The 17,286-nt window shown below is 39.4% G+C and overlaps 1 protein-coding gene across 9 annotated transcripts in view; it reads right to left on the bottom strand.

Moving 5' to 3' along the window:
- The window catches only part of DNAAF4 (dynein axonemal assembly factor 4), a 65,691-nt gene that overhangs the window by 29,367 nt on the left and 19,038 nt on the right, over positions 1–17,286 (bottom strand). The gene's annotated exons all lie outside the window — the stretch shown is intronic.

The raw sequence follows: 17,286 nt of genomic DNA, 5'->3' as shown, positions 1-17,286 counted from the left end.
TCGTGTCCCACTCTTCGTGACCCCATGGACTGCAGCCCACCAGGCTCCTCCGTCCATGGGATTGTCCAGGCAAGAGAACTGCAGTGGAGTGCCATTCCTTCTCCCAACTATGTCTGCAGTAGCAGTTATTTGAAATTTCCACATGAAAAGCTAAATATCAGATGAATCTGAAAGCAATACATTGCTCAGTTGTGTGCCAACTTTTCTCCCTTTCACAAACTTCATATGGTCAAGAGAAAAAACATCTGTGTAACAAAGTAACTGATTAGTATATATGGTTAACTCCACTTTTCTAACTTTCCTATAGTAACAAGTATTTCTCACCTCTATTCTCTAGAGAAGCAGTATCTAACAGAACTTTTATCAGAGGTAGTAATGTTCTGTACTACCCAATATATTAGCCACTAGCCACTTGTGGCAAATGAAGCACTGAAAATGTAGCTAGCGTGACTGAGGGCCTGAACTGTTCATTTTATTTAAGTTTCATTAATGTAAATTTAAATTACTTTACATTTAAATAGGACATCTGACACAACTGTAGAATGACATGCTGGGAACTGAATTATTTTAGGATATGGAATTAAAACTACAAGTATGAAAACTGTGAAGTACCAAAGAAATATTTGCATGAGTTAATGCCGTCCTCTAGAGACTAATTTTTTTTCCTATTAAACTGTGAAACACTGACATTAAAATAAATTTCATAGATTACTAACAGAAGCTTCTTGTAATCCCAGAATTGCTTCTAAGACCTAAATTAAGCACACAAGATGCTAACTACTACATGTCCTAAGTTCAGAGAGCTGCGGTGAGCTGTCAACAGGTTGGACCAGGACAAATCTGCACAGGACAATGAACCAGCATTTAAAGGCCTCACAACAGGTCATGATGAACAGTCAGTATTAGCTATAGGTAGCCACAACCTGAAGGATGATGACAATGTTCCCTAATTTAGTAATATATTTGCCTTTTCCCCCTCCTTCCTCTCTGCTCTAACACGTGGGAGGAAAAAGTATGTGAAGAGTCAGAACACCTTCACCCCTCACAATCCCTGTTGGGCAGAGTAAATTTTTAAAAGTTTTACAAATGCACATTTACCAAAAACAAGACTGTTCTTACAACCAAAAGTAACAAGTTCTATTATGCCAAGATGTAGTTAAGGGAAATATGTGTGTGGGTAGCCACACATGCATATGTACATATAAATATAATAGGCTGTATCACAAACATAAAAGTAGTCCTCAGGGATTAATGAGGAAGAGGAAGAATTACAAAAGGCATCAACGAATAGGTCACAGAATGAACTGGAATGAAAAGGAGAAAGTGAAGAAGGTAATACCTTATGATTATGATAAAGAGAAAAGGGAGACTACATACAGCAAAGAAACAGAGACTGACACACATTAAATAATCCTTCAAGGTCTTATTTTTCACAAAATGCAATCAGGGGAACATACCATTTAAAGGAGGAATGTGTGGTAACAGAAAAATTCAGAAAGCTAGAAAAATAATCACCTTACATGAAGAACTGGACTTTAAGTCCCTTGTATTGCTCAAAAAAGGATACCATATAGTCTGGGATATGAGTTTAATATAGACAGCAAATGTAGGTAACTGAATAATGAGCAGCTTCTAATACAAATTCCTGAAGAAAGGGAAACCTATAATTATTTCAATCTGGAGTGAATCTCTAGTTTATCAAGGCAATGTTCTTTATAAACCAATCTCATTTATGAATTAAAATGCAGAAACAATAAAATACTAGGAAACTGAATCAAGGAAAATATTAGAACTATAATACATCTTGATCAAATATGCTGTTTCTTATTTATGATATTAGGCACTCAAAAGAAAAATATAATGATTTCAGTACATGCCAATATACTAGTTTATACTGAAAAAAATATTTTTTAGATCAATAAAAGGAGTTATACAATATCATACTTTATGATGAAGCATTAGAAATATTTCCAGTAAAGTCCCTAAGGCCAATATGATTACTGTTTTACTATTTTCCTGGAGGGCATAACCTACACTATAGATTTTTTTTTTTAGTTTTTTATTTTTTAAATTTTAAAATCTTTAATTCTTACATGCGTTCCCAAACATGAACCCCCCTCCCACCTCCCCTCCCCATAACATCTCTCTGGGTCATCCCCATGCACCAGCCCCAAGCATGCTGCATCCTGCGTCAGACATAGACTGGCGATTCAATTCTTACATGAATTTTTATAATAAATACATTTTTAAAATTAAAAACTTTAAGAACTACAAACATAGATTATACAGAGAGAGAACCATCATTATTTGCAAATAATATCACAGACTACCTAAAAGAATACAAATAATAAATTGACAAACTATTAGAATGTAAGGGATTCCCTGGTAGCTCAGCTGGTAAAGAAACCACCTGCAATGCAGGACACCCCAGTTCAATTCCTGGGTTGGGAAGATGCCCTGGAGAAGGGATAGGGTACCTACTCCAGTCAGTATTCTTGGGCTTCCCTGATGACTCAAATAGTAAAGAATCTGCCTCCAATGCTGAAGACCTGGGTTCTATCCCTGGGTTGGGAAGATCCCCTGGAGGAGGGCTTGGGAACCCACTCCAGTATTCTTGCCTGGAGAGTCCCCATGGACAGAGGAGCCTGGTGGGCTACAGTTCATGGGGTCACAAAGAGTTGGACACGACTGAGTTTAAGACTAAGCACAACACATTAGAATGAAAAGATTTCAAGGAGGCAATCACATACAGGATCAACTTACACAAACTCATAAAAACTAACTTTCCTACAAACTGGCAACAATCAGAAAATACAACAAAAAGGTCATTTCATTAGTAATTGCCATAAAAGCTTTTATAATGCTATAAATAAGCTTAGCAAAATATGAGCCAGCCCTATATGTAAGCTAAATAATTTTGCTGAGGAATATAAAATGTAAGTCTGAATAAAGAGAGATAAATGCCACATTCCTGGAAGAAAACTCAATGTCTTAAATATGTTGATATTCTGCAAATTAATTTATAAGTCAATTTAAATCTAATCAAAATACCAACAGAACTCTTAGGAATTTTGGTAATAAGTAAATGTGAAATTCATCCACAGCAGAAAACATGCAGGTTTTATGGAAGAATGAAGAGGTTGGCAATTTTCATCCATAAAGATTAAATATAAAACTAGACAAATTTATCAAAAACAATCAATTCAAGGCAGTGGGAACTAACGAAAGGTAGCCTGCAAATTTATAAGTGTTGATTCCAGAGAAACTGCTAAAGTCACAGGTTAAAAGCTGTGACTAAAACCTTCTGCCTAAGATTTCTTCCAACCACTCGCTCCAGCCAGGATGACAAGACAAACGTTTTTACTAACATGAAACTAACAACAACAACAAAAACCCCAGCAGCTTTGTTAGCAAAAACAGTGGACTCATTTCAGGGTGGGGTAGTGAAAACCTGTGGCTTTGGTAGGGAAAAGTAGTAAATTTGGTTGGGAATGAAAAGGGAAAATTTGCAGCTGAGGTCTGAGGTTGAAGCCCTGGTTAGGGTAAGTGCCTGACTAGTCAGAAAATTAAAAGAAAGAGCATGTAAATTAGAGAGCCATGGAAGGTCTGTAATAAACTCACCATACACCCCTGGTTAAACAGAAAGTGACGCATTACTGGGGGATACTTGAGGAAGCCTGGCATAAAACAAAACCAAGGGATACTTGAGAACTTGCTCTAACTTTGAATGTATTCCCAAATCCACATACAGACCCATCAGCACAGGGGTGGAAGCCTTTCAAGCTGAAGGTATTTATCACCTGTGCACAAGTCATCAGCTAACAAGTATGCAGACACAGGGAAGACAATTAAAGAAAAAACATAAGAAATTAAAAATACACATCTGTGTCTTTTTTCCTGTCTTGCATACAGGGTCGTCATTGCCATCTTTCTAAATTCCATATATATGTGTTAGGAACGCATGTAAGAATTAAAGATTTTAAAATTAAAAAACTAAAAAACTAAAAAATTAAAAAAATACATAAATACATAAATAAATAAAAGAAATTAAAAATAAGAACGAGAAAACTCAGCAGAAACATCAGCAGTTGTTTACCACAAGTGAGTCCAGAGTGACTCCACGGTTAAAGTCCAGGCAAGTTATTAAAAACTAAACAACTATCAATCAACCAATCAATAATTTTTTAGAACTCAGAATTATTATAATCTATGAAAATGTCTTTCCTGGTGTCTCTGTCCATAAAGAATCCACCTGCAATGCAAGAGATTGCCTGCAATACAAGAGACCTCTGTTTGATCCCTGGGTTGGGAAGATCCTCTAGAGAAGAAAATGGCAACCCACTCCAGCATTCTTGCCTGGGAAATCCATGGACAGAGGAGCCTGGAGGGCGACAGTCCATGGGGTACCAAGAGTTGGACACAACTTAGTGACTAAGCCACCAACCACTAAAATGTGTAGTTTCCAAATAAAAATACATCAAGAAATAATTACCAAAAACTTCTCAAATCTGATGAGAACATGACACTTTTCAGAGAATTTCAACCAAGAGTAAAATAAATACAAAGAGATACACCTACATAAAACTTAGTCAAACTACTAAGTTAACCCAAAGACCAAACAAAAACCGGAAAATCTTTAAAGCAGAGAAAAAAAAGGACTCCTCATCATGTACAGAGGAGTAATGAAGTCAGAAAGCAGTGAAAGACCTGTTGTTCAAAGCACAGACAGACAGAAATTACTAGAGTAGATCCAGCAAAGTACTAGATCCTGCAAAACCATTCTTCATAAATGAAGACGAAATAAGCACATTCTAAGATAAATGAAAACTGAGAGAAACTATTTGTCACAGACTTGCCCAATAAGATATACTAAAGAAGATTCTTCAGGCTGAAAGGAAATGGTACTAAACACTAACTCAGATCTGCAAATGGGAATGAAGAATATGGGAAATGGTAAATATATGGGTATGCATAAAAGACAATTCAAATGGAAAAACAAAATGTGGTATACACATAATAACAGAACATTTTTCAGAATTAAAAAGGAAGAAAATTCTGAAACATGCTAAAAAGTAGGTGAACCCTGAAGACATTATGCTAAGTGAAATAAGCCAGGCACAAAAGGACAAATATAGTATGATTCCACTTACATGAGATACTAGAGGAGTCAAATTCACAGAGACAAAATAAAAATGCTGGTTGCTAGGGGCTTAGGGAAACGGGGAATGGGAAGTTATTATTTAATGGGTACAGAGTTTCAGTTTGGGAAAATAAAAAAAAATTCTGAAAATGGATGGTTGGTGATGGTGGCAACACAATGTGAATGTATGTAATGTGACTGAACTATATATTTATAAATAGTTAAAATGGCAAATTTTATCTTATTTATGTTTTATCCATTAAAAATTTTTAAAACACAGTATTTGATTGCTTTTCTTCTCTTTGAAAACTTGAGAATTTTTTTAAAAAAACAATAATTTTTAAAGTAAAATTACAACATATTTTTTATTTATAAAATTCATATACATATACCCATTCATGAATGGCAATAGCAGCCCCAAAATAAAGAAAGAAAATGAAGCAGTAAAAGGCAAACTTGCTATATTTTACTGGAACTGAGTCAGTGTTAAACTGAAGAAGATCATGATTGTGATAAGCTAAAGGTGCATATGGCAACCATTAAAAACTTGAATAACCTAAAATTTATATTCACATCATAAAAATTTTGTTTATTTATATAGAGTATGTATACACACACACACACACACACACACACACATATATATGTATAAAGCGAAAAGGTCAACAAAGGAGTTCCAGCTTCCATTCTGACAGGTTAAAGTGTGTCCTTTAGACGGACACACTAGAAACAAACCTGTTTGGACCCATCAGAGAAGTCAGTCACAGAGAAAACTGGTACTCTGAAACCCAGACAGACAAGTGTGTCCAGAAAAGACACAAAGATCTGCTTGTCTTTTCCAGAAGCAACTGGAGCTATAAACCGGCAAAAACACTTAAACAGTAACTTTGACAAAATGCTGGAGTCTGAGTGCGGTCCAGCACAGCAGTGAGAAACTCTGGGGAGCCACAGTCTTGGAGGGTGACCCCATATTTTTGTGAGCTTTACCATCACAAATCCCACTAGATTACCATGACTAAGATCTGAATAAGAACTCTGGCAGAAGGTGGGGAAGAATAATCATTAAGAGCCTGCTATACAGAGTGAAGTAAGTCAGAAAGAGAAAAACAAATATGGCCTATTAATGCATATATATGGAATCTGGAAAAATGGTACTGTTGAACCTATTTGCAGGGCAGGAACAGAGATGCAAACAGAGATTTTGGACACAGTGAGGCAGGGGGGAGGACAGGGTGGATGAATTGAGAGAGTAGCATTACAACATACACCGTATCATATGTATTAATGAAATAGATAGCTAACGGGAAGCTGACATATAACACAGGAAGCTCAACATAGGACTCTGTGACAACCGAGAGGGGTAGGATGGTATGGGGCGTGGGTGGAGGTTCAAGAGGGAAGGGACATAGGTGTACTTCTGGCTGATTCACACTGTTATATGGCAGAAGCCATACAATATTGTACAGCAATTATCCTTAAAAAAAGAATTTTAAAAAATAAACATTGTGAAATACAGAAATACCCAAAGCATTCTCCATAACAAAGATCGACTCTCCTGTCAGAAAGAAAAGCAACCTGTCAAAGCTAAAGTCCCTTATCTGCACTGGGAGAAGGGAATTCTTCCCACCCCTGTCCTCCCCAGACTTCCTGTCCCACCTGAAGGGAGAAAAAAAAAAAAAACAAAACAAAACACAGTTAGCTGTCAGACTTCAGGAAAATAGACAGGAACAATGCAGCAAGGGGAAAAAAGCTGTATCACTGGAAGAACGTGTAAAAAGATCACACAACCAAGATACAGAACCATGAAAAGACTGGGATTTGATGGAAAGATGATAGAATATTTCCACTCCCTTACAATTTACTACCACATCAACAGGGTTCCAGGATAATGACACTGGATCACAGAAGAAAAGAGCTGTATGACAAAGGCTCTTTCTGAGGATGAGTAGATAGGATAGAGAAGCCTAAAATCCAAGATTCAAAAGAGAACTGGAAAAAAAAAACCCACTAGAGGAATTTGAAGCCTCTAATACCTATACCTGTACAGCTAACACAGCTAACATTAAACATAACCCCAAATCCTGTTAAAGTAAATAAATTTACTCACTAAAGTCCTATTAACCTTAGTTTCTATTACCTGATACAATATGACTAGTGTTCAATAACAACAAAATTGTAAGGCATGCCAAAAGGTAAGTAAAAAAACATTGCAAAGAGACAAGCAAAAATCAGAACCAGTCTCAGATATGACACAGATGTAAGAATTATTAGGCATGGAATTTAAAATAACTGTTTAATATGTCAAGGGCACTACTGGGAAAAAAACATTCGAAAATGCCTAAGAGTATCTTTAAGCTTTAAGCTTTATTATCAACAAAGAACATTGCCTGCCATTCTGGTAATGAACTATGTTGTCCACCATCAAGCCATCAGTCAACTGCAGACACACCAGTGGTGCAGGATACTGGCCCTAGACAGTTAAGAAGCATTTCAAAGGAATGTTTCAATAAGCACATTATCGAGCATCTTCCCATACACAGAAAAGCACTAAAAACATTAACTTGAGATGTCTGTTTCTTGTGACAAGCAGTAGTCTTTTGATGTTCAACTACATGGTTTTAGTTTGTTCGTTTTTTCAGCAAAAACCCTTCTATCCCAGGTCCTTCTTCACCTCTGTGGGACAGTTCCCCAGAGCTATCTGAGAGGCTGTTTCCAGGGCTACAGTCCTCAGCTGGGTCCTTAGTAAAAACATAACTCTTAATTTTTAGGCTGTGTGTTATTTTTTCGCCCAATATCTTTCACATGGAGCTATATATCATTCTAACAATGAGCTAAGAAAAGTGATATATTAATTCAGCCTGAAGTTTCATATAGTGTAAAATTTCTATAAATTTCTGAAATTTAATTATTTAGTTGTTCATTTCTGTAGAAAACATAATCTGGTGTTTAGAATGATATGTGTTCAGTTCAGTTCAGTCGTCAAGTCATGTCCAACTCTGTGACCCCATGAACTGCAGCACACTAGGGCTCCCTGTCCATCACCAACTCCCAGAGTTCACTCAAACTCATGTCCATCGAGTCGGTGATGCCATCTAGCCATCTCATCCTCTGTCGTCCCCTTCTCCTCCTGCTCCTGATCCCTCCCAGCATCAGGGTCTTTTCCAGTAAGTCAACTCTTCCCATGAGGTGGCCAAAGTACTGGAGTTTCAGCTTTAGCATTAATCCTTTCAATGAACACCCAGGACTGATCTCCTTTAGGAGGGACTGGTTGGATCTCCCTGCAGTCCAAGGGACTCTCAAGAGTCTTCTCCAACAGCACAGCTCAAAAGCATCAATTCTTCGGCGCTCAGCTTTCATCACAGTCCAACTCTCACATCCATACATGACCACTGGAAAAACCATAGCCTTGACTAGACAGACCTTTGTTGACAAAGTAATATTTCTGCTTTTCAATATGCTATCTAGGTTGGTCATAACTTTGCTTCTAAGGAGTAAGCGTCTTTTAATTTCAAGGCTGCAGTCACCATCTGCAGTGATTTTGGAGCCCCCAAAAATAAAGTCTGACACTGTTTCCACTGTTTCCCATCAATTTCCCATGGAGTGATGGGACTGGATGCCATGATCTTTGTTTTCTGAATGTTAAGCTTTAAGCCAACTTTTTCACTCTCCTCTTTCACTTTCATCAAGAGGCTTTTTAGTTCCTCTTCACTTTCTGCCATAAGGGTGGTGTCATCTGCATATCTGAGGTTATTGATATATCTCCCGGCAATCTTGATTCCAGCTTGTGCTTCTTCCATTCCAGTATTTCTCACGATGTACTCTGCATAGAAGTTAAATAAGCAGGGTGACAATATACAGCTGTGACATACTCCTTTTCCTATTTGGAACCAGTCTGTTGTTCCATGTCCAGTTCTAACTCTTGCTTCCTGGCCTGCATATAGGTTTCTCAAGAGGCAAGTCAAGTGGTCTGGTATTCCCATCTCTTTCAGAATTTTCCACAGTTTACTGTGATCCACATAAAGGCTTTGGCATAGTCAATAAAGCAGAAATAGATGTTTTCTGGAACTCTCTTGCTTTTTCAATGATCCAGCAGATGTTGGCAATTTGATCTCTGGTTCCTCTGCCTTTTCTAAAACCAGCTTGAACATCTGGAAGTTCATGGTTCACGTACTGCTGAAGCCTGGCTTGCAGAATTTTGAGCATTACTTTACTAGTGTGTGAGATGTGTTCAGCTAAAATATAATAAAATTGATTTTCATTCAGTTCTCTTCTCCCTAAAAACTGAATCATGTTCCCCCAAATCTGTGTGTTGAAACTGTAACACTCACGCAATGAAACAATATTTGGAGATAAGGCTTACAATTACAGGGAGGAAATTAATATTAAACAAGGTGATAAGGGTAGAGCCTTGATTGACTAGGATTATTGTCTTTATAAGAAGTGACACTCTCTCTGTGTCTATCATGTAGGGACACAGCCAGCTGCAAGCCAGAAAGAGAGGCCTCATCATAAAATGAACTAACCTGAAGCCAGATATTGAACTTCCCAGCTTCCAGAACTGTAAAAATAAATTTCTATTACTTAAGGTGCACAGTCTGTGTTTTTGCTGTTGGCCTGTTATGGCAACCCAAGCAGACTAGGACATTGTCTTTTCCCTTTGGCAGATTCTCAGATAGGCCAAAGGTGGCCCAAAGACATCAGTAAGAGCCATAAGAAGAACCAAAGGCTAAATAATTCATAACTGAGAGGAACTTATTTAATTCACCAGCAAATTTGGACGCAGGGATTCTACCTTTCAGTTTACTTAACTAAACTGAAATCTGGACTTTCATACAAAGCATAAGAATTTGTAAGTGCCTTGGAAACTCCATGTGTAGATAAAGATGGCTTCCCAGGTGGATCAGTGGTAAAGAATCTGCCTGCCTATACAGAAGATGCAGGAGATGCCAGTTTGACCCCTGGGTCAGGAAGATCCCCTGGAGGAGGAAATGGCAATCCATTTTAGTATTCTTGCCTGGAAAATCCCATGGACAGAGAAGCCCAGTCCAGGGGGTCACAAAGAGGCACATACAACTTAGTGATTAAGCACACAGACATAGATAAGAGTAAACTCTTACTAAAGTGTTAGCTCTATCTGTCCTTGAATAAAAGTTATTACTTGATAGAAAATTCTTTGGTCTTACACTATATGACTTTACAGTCTTATCATGATTTGCTGGTATCTTTTAAAGATCCTGCTTTGGCTTACTGTTGAAGAAATCATCCTGAAGTCAGTACTCAGGTTTACTACACAGAGACACAGTACTGATATATTTAATGAAGCGAAAAGCCAAGGAGAAAAGGAAAGATATAAGCATCTGAATGCAGAGTACCAAAGAATAGCAAGAAGAGATAAGAAAGCCTTCTTCAGCGATCAATGCAAAGAAATAGAGGAAAACAACAGAATGGGAAAGACTAGAGATCTCTTCAAGAAAATTAGAGATACCAGGGAACATTTCATGCAAAGATGGGCTCGATAAAGGACAGAAATGGTAGAAGATATCTAAGATATCTAACAGAAGCAGAAGATATTAAGAAGAGGTGGCAAGACTACACAGAAGAACTGTACAGAAAGGATCTTCACGACCCGGATAATCACGATGGTGTGATCATTCATCTAGAGCCAGACATCCTGGAATGTGATGTCAAGTGGGCATTAGAAACCATCACTACGAACAAAGCTAGTGGAGGTGATGGAATTCCGGTAGAGCTATTTCAAATCCTGAAAGATGATGTTGTGAAAGTGCATTTGGAAAACTCAGCAGTGGCCACAGGACTGGAAAAGGTCAGTTTTCATTCCAATTCCAAAGAAAGGCAATGCCAAAGAATGCTCAAACTACTGCACAATTGCACTCATCTCACACGCTAGTAAAGTAATGCTCAAAATTCTCCAAGCCAGGCTTCAGCAATACATGACCCATGAACTTCCTGATGTTCAAGCTGGTTTTAGAAAAGGCAGAAGAACCAGAGATCAAATCGCCAACATCTGCTGGATCATTGAAAAAGCAAGAGAGTTCCAGAAAAACATCTATTTCTGCTTTATTGACTATGCCAAAGCCTTTGACTATGTCAATCACAATAAACTGTGGAAAATTCTGAAAGAGATGGGAATACCAGACCACCTGACCTGCCTCTTGAGAAATCTGTATGCAGGCCAGGAAGCAAGAGTAAGAACTGGACATGGAACAACAGACTGGTTCCAAATAGGAAAAGGAGTACGTCAAGGCTGTATATTGTCACCCTGCTTATTTAACTTATATGCAGAGTACATCATGAGAAATGCTGGACTGGAAGAAACACAAGCTCAAATCAAGATTGCTGGGAGATATTATCAATAACCTCAGATATGCAGATGACACCACCCTTATGGCAGAAAGTGAAGAGGAACTAAAAAGCCTCTTGATGAAAGTGAAAGAGGAGAGTGAAAAAGTTGGCTTAAAGCTCAACATTCAGAAAATGAAGATCATGGCATCCGGTCCCATCACTCCATGGGAAATTGATGGGGAAACAGTGGAAACAGTGTCAGACTTTATTTTTTTGGGCTCCAAAATCACTGCAGATGGTGACTGCAGCCATGAAATTGAAAGACACTTACTCCTTGGAAGAAAAGTTATGACCAACCTAGATAGCATATTCAAAAGCAGAGACATTACCTTGCCAACTAAGGTCCGTCTAGTCAAGGCTATGGTTTTTCCTGTGGTCATGTATGGATGTGAGAGTTGGACTGTGAAGAAGGCTGAGCGCTGAACAATTGATGCTTTTGAACTGTGGTGTTGGAGAAGACTCTTGAGAGTTCCTTGGACTGCAAGAAAATCCAACCAGTCCATTCTGAAGGAGATCAGCCCTGGAATTTCTTTGGAAGGAATGATGCTAAAGCTGAAACTCTAGTACTCTGGCCACCTCATGCGAAGAGTTGACTCACTGGAAAAGACTCTGATGCTGGGAGGGATTGGGGGCAGGAGAAGGGGACGACAGAGGATGATATGGCTGGATGGCATCACTGACTTGATGGACGTGAGTCTGAGTGAACTCTGGGAGTTGGTGAAAAGTATGGGCAACTGACTCCATACATAGAGCATTAAAAAAATTACTGTCCTAAAATTATCTACTTACAAACCTTCAGTAACTTCCCAAAAAGCTCACTAGGGTCTAGATTCAGGGATGCGGGGAAAGGAGAAAAAGAAGACCAACTGTCCTGCACTCGAGGTGTAACAGCTCTGAAAAACTGACCACAGACTTTCTCTAAGCTCATGAGGCAATAGGACAAATGAAATTTAAAAAAAAAAAAAAAAAGATTTTAACCATACCTCTGGAAAAGATGAAAAAGTCTGCAGTAAACAAAAAAGTGGACTTATATATAATTGCTGAAATTGTATTTCTGCACAGACTCTGTGAATTTGAGATATGCTTACACAAAAAGGAAGTAAGTTAGCAGACTTGACAAAGTGTAAATACAAGAAAGTGTCAAAGATACTGTCCTTTCTCATGATAACATGCTAATGGCTACAGTTAATTTTTCATATGTTTGGAAATTTGGTAGATGTACATAGAGTTTTAGTAAATTTCTGTTAGAACAAAAAGAAATTAAAAGTCTAAAAATAATCATAGGAAGATAAGCATTGTTCTGTTTTCAAAAATAAATGTTTTCTTATTAGGAAAAATAAATGTTTATTATTAGAAAAACATAAAAAATACAAAAAAAAAAAAAGAGAAAATTACAAGAGATCTTACTCCCCATTCATTTTCTATACTTTTTCAATTATAAAAATAAGATTTCATGTAAAGGCCTTTTCAAATTGTCAGAAAACACATAGATATGGTAAAATATTAACTGAAATAGAAGTCTTTCTTCAGATTCAAATGTAGCAACTACAGGGGACCCAGAATAACCAAAAATACAAAGCTGGAAGGCTCATATTTCTCAATTTCAAAATAAATTATTTACAAAGCTCCAGTAATAAAGAAAGTGTGGTATTGGGTTTACCTGGTGGTCCATTGGTTAAGAATCTGACTTGCAGTGCAAGGGACTCGGGTTCAATCCCTGGTCAGGGAACTAAGATCCCACATGCCATGGAGCAACTAAACAAGTGTACCACAACTACTGGCGCTGCGTGCCACAACCTGAGAGTCTGGGCACTGCAACAAAAGATCCTGCATGCCACAACTAAGACCCGACACAGCCGAACAAATTAAATAAAAATAAAATTAATTAATTAAAAAAATAAACTGTGGTACTGACATAAGGACAGACACAGAGACCAATGGAATAAAACTGAGAGTCCAGAAATAAATCTACACATCTATGCACTGACAGCTTTTTGATAAGGTTACCAAAACCTTTCAATGAGGGCAAGAATAGGCTTTTTAACAAATGGTGCTAGAACAACTGAATATCCACCAGCCAAAGCCAGCAAAATCCATGGTCAGAGGAGCCTGGTGGGCTGCAGTCCATGAGGTCACTAAGAGTCGGACACGACTGAGCGACTTCACTTTCACTTTTCACTTTCATGCACTGGAGAAGGAAATGGCAACCCACTCCAGTGTGCTTGCCTGGAGAATCCCAGGGACATGGGAAGCCTGGTGGGCTGCCGTCTATGGGGTCGCACAGAGTCGAACATGACTGAAGCGAGTTAGCAGCAGCAGCAGCAGCATACTGCACACCATATACGAAAATTAGCTAAAAATGGAACAACAATCTAAATATAAGGAGTAAAAACATAAAATTCTTAGAACACATAGGGTAAATGTTCATGAATTTGGATTTGGCAACAGATTTTTAGATATGACTGACACCAGAAGAATGAGCAACAAAAGAAAAAAAAAATAAACATATTGTCCTTTAAATTTAAACCTTTCATGAGGCTTCCCTGGTGACTCAATGGTAAAGAATCTGCCTGACAATGCAGGAGACAACGTTCAACCCCCTGTCTGGGAATATCCCAAGATGCCACAGAGCAACTAAGCCCCTGCACCACAACTATTAAGTCTGTGCTCTAGAGCCCAGGAACCACAGCTACTGACCCTGCATGGCAACTACTGAAGCACGCACCCCCTACAGCCTGTGCTCCACAACAGAAGCCACCACAGTGAGAAGCTCACACACTGCAACTGGAATGAAGCCCCTGCTAGCCACAACCAGAGAAAAGCCCAGTCAGCAACAAAGACCCAGCATGGCCAAAAAGAAATGTATATATTAGAAGAGACACTTTGTGTACCAAAGGATACTACCAAAGAAGGATACTATCAAAGTGAAAAAACAATCTACAAAATAGAAGAAAGTATCTGAAAGTCGTTAGTAAAGGCCTAGTATCTGGAATATGTAAAGAGCTCTTACAACGCAACAACAAAACACAGGGAGAACAAGATGGCGGAGGAGGTGGACGTGGAGCACATCTCTCCCCACAGATACATCAGGAATACGCCTTCAAACACAGAAGTGCATGCAGACCAGCTGAGAGCAGACAGACGTACCTGACCAGCTGAAAAGAATATATAGACCCACACAAAACTCAGTAGGAGGAAGGAACTAGGGGGAAAACAGCAGTGTTAGTAGGACGGGACCTGCCCTCAGCAGGTGGGGGAACTGAAGCAGGGGTCCGATCCTCACACTGGGGCAACTGTCTGAGTCAGAGAAACATTTAAGGCTGACAGTGAAACAGCTGATCTGTGGCAGCCGAAATGGAATGACAATCAGATAGTCCTTGCCGCGGACAGGGACACAGGTCCTCTGGAAGGCACAGCAGCTGGCAGCTGGAGTTTAGGGATTGTGGAGCAATCCCAGGTCGAGGGCTGCTGTTGACTGCAGAGAGACGGATAGAGGGGATGTGAGGGAGGAGACTGTGGTGGGAAATGCCTGTGGAGGAAAGCCGGGCAGCCATAGCAGCAAGGCAGTGTTGCTGAGTCATGCATAGCAGGTGGAGCCATCACCGTAGCCTCTCTCTCCTCTCCCCACACACCTGCATGGACCGTGGAACAATAGAGAGGCTGGCCCATCAAACACTAGCCACACTGAACTACAGAGTAGGACCCCATCCAGGGTGCTCCTTTAAGTGCCTGAAGCACAATTTACACAGCAGGGCCCCAGCGAGGGGGGACCCTCTGTGTGCCTGACATGCCAAACAACAGAGAAGGACACAAGACAAGGGAACCCTCTAAGTGTCTGAACGGCAGAGCTACAGAAACAGACTGGCCAAAGAGGCCTTCTGACTGCCAGCTACAAGAGGCTCAAAAAAGACACTGATAGGGCCATAACTCCTGTGGCAAAGGTAGTCTGTGTCCCAGCACACTAGGCACCACCAGGGTCTCTGAAGCCAAGCAGCTGTGCCACCTTCACGGTCAACTCTCACTGGGGAAGAGCTGCCACAGGCAAAAAATGTCTTGCATCTATGCACGCAGGGTCGTTTTGGTCATGTCCAGCTCTTTGCAACCCTGTAGACTGTGGCCTGCCAGGCTTCTCTGTCAGGGGGATTCTCCAGGCAAGAATACTGGAGCATATTGGCCAATACTGGTTGCCATACCCTTCGAGAGCACTATATTCCTGCTGCCCTAGCCGGCAACTCCCCTGAGCACCTGCTGCTGCCAGAACCCCTGCGACCCAAGCAGCTGCACCACCTCCACACCTGGCCCTCACAGGAGCAGACCCAAGTCCTCCAGGGCAGCCGCAGTAGCAAACCCCAGTGGACGACCCACATGCAGAAGAGGAGATAAAACCACAATTGAAACCCAGGGGCAGTGGGGCTAAGGAAGAAGACCCCAAACCTTCCCATCAGCTATACAAGCTGCAGATTAAATCCATACGATCAACTAGGCAGACTCTGTGTCTATGGAGTATATAAAAGGTCATTGAGAGCTCCCACAAAAGAAAACACACTAGTTCTAATTGCTGTGGACACTGGAGGCAAGAACACACAGGAGGAGGACCAGAACAACCCAATTACAAGAACCGAAATTGAAGCTGTGAACAAAAATCTCCCAAAAAACAAAAGCCCAGGGCCAGATGGCTTCACAGGAGAATTCTATCAAACATTTAGAGAAGAGCTAATGCCTATCCTTCTAAAGCTCTTTCAAAAAATTTCAGAGGAAGGAACATTTCCAAACTCATTGTACAAGGCCACCAGCACCCTGATACCAAAACCAGACAAAGACAACACAAAAAAGAAAGCTACAGGCCAATATCACTGATGAACATAGATGCAAAAATCCTCAACAAAATTTTAGCAAACAGAATTCAACACATCAAACACATCAAAAAGCTCATACACTATGATCAAGTTGGATTTATTCCAGGGATGCAAGGATTCTTCAATATACACAAATCAACCTATGTGATACACCATATTAACAAATTGAAAGATAAAAACTATATGATAACCTCAATACATACAGAAAAAGCCTTTGACAAAATTCAGCACCCATTTATGATTAAACTTGTCAAAAAATGGGCATAGAAAGAACCCACCTCAACATAGTAAAGCCCATATATGATAAGCCTACAGCAAACATTATTCTCAATAGTGAAAAACTGAAAGCATTCCCTCTAAGATCAGGAACAAGGGTGTCCACTTTCACCACTATTATCCAACATAGTTCTGGAAGTCCTAGCTACAGCAATCAGAGAAGAAAAAGAAATAAAAGGAATCCAGATTGGAAAAGAAGTAAAGCTCTCACTGTCTGCAGATGATATGATACTGTACATAGAAAACCCTAAAGGTAGTATCAGAAAATTACTACAGCTGATCAGTGAACTTAGCAAAGTTGCAGGATACAAAATCAATACACAGAAATCACTTGCATTTCTATACACTAACAACAAAAAATCAGAAAGAGAAACGAAGGAATCAATTCCATTCACCATTGCAACAAAAAGAATTAAATATCTAGGAATAAACTTACATAAGGATACAAAAGAACTGTACACAGAAAATTTTAAGACACTGATGAAAGAAATCAAAGATGACACAAACAGATGGAGATATATTCCATGTTCCCAGGTAGAAAGACTCGATATCCTGAAAATGACTATACTACCAAACGCAGTCTACAGATTCAATGCAATCCCTATCAAATTACCAATGGCATTTTCCACAGAAATGGAACAAAAAATTTCA

The sequence above is a fragment of the Ovis aries genome, chromosome 7 (genome assembly GCF_016772045.2).
Source record: "Ovis aries strain OAR_USU_Benz2616 breed Rambouillet chromosome 7, ARS-UI_Ramb_v3.0, whole genome shotgun sequence".
Taxonomy (NCBI): Eukaryota; Metazoa; Chordata; class Mammalia; order Artiodactyla; family Bovidae; genus Ovis; species Ovis aries.
Note: the sequence above shows the minus strand (reverse complement) of the source record. Positions and strands in the feature narration are given on the sequence as shown.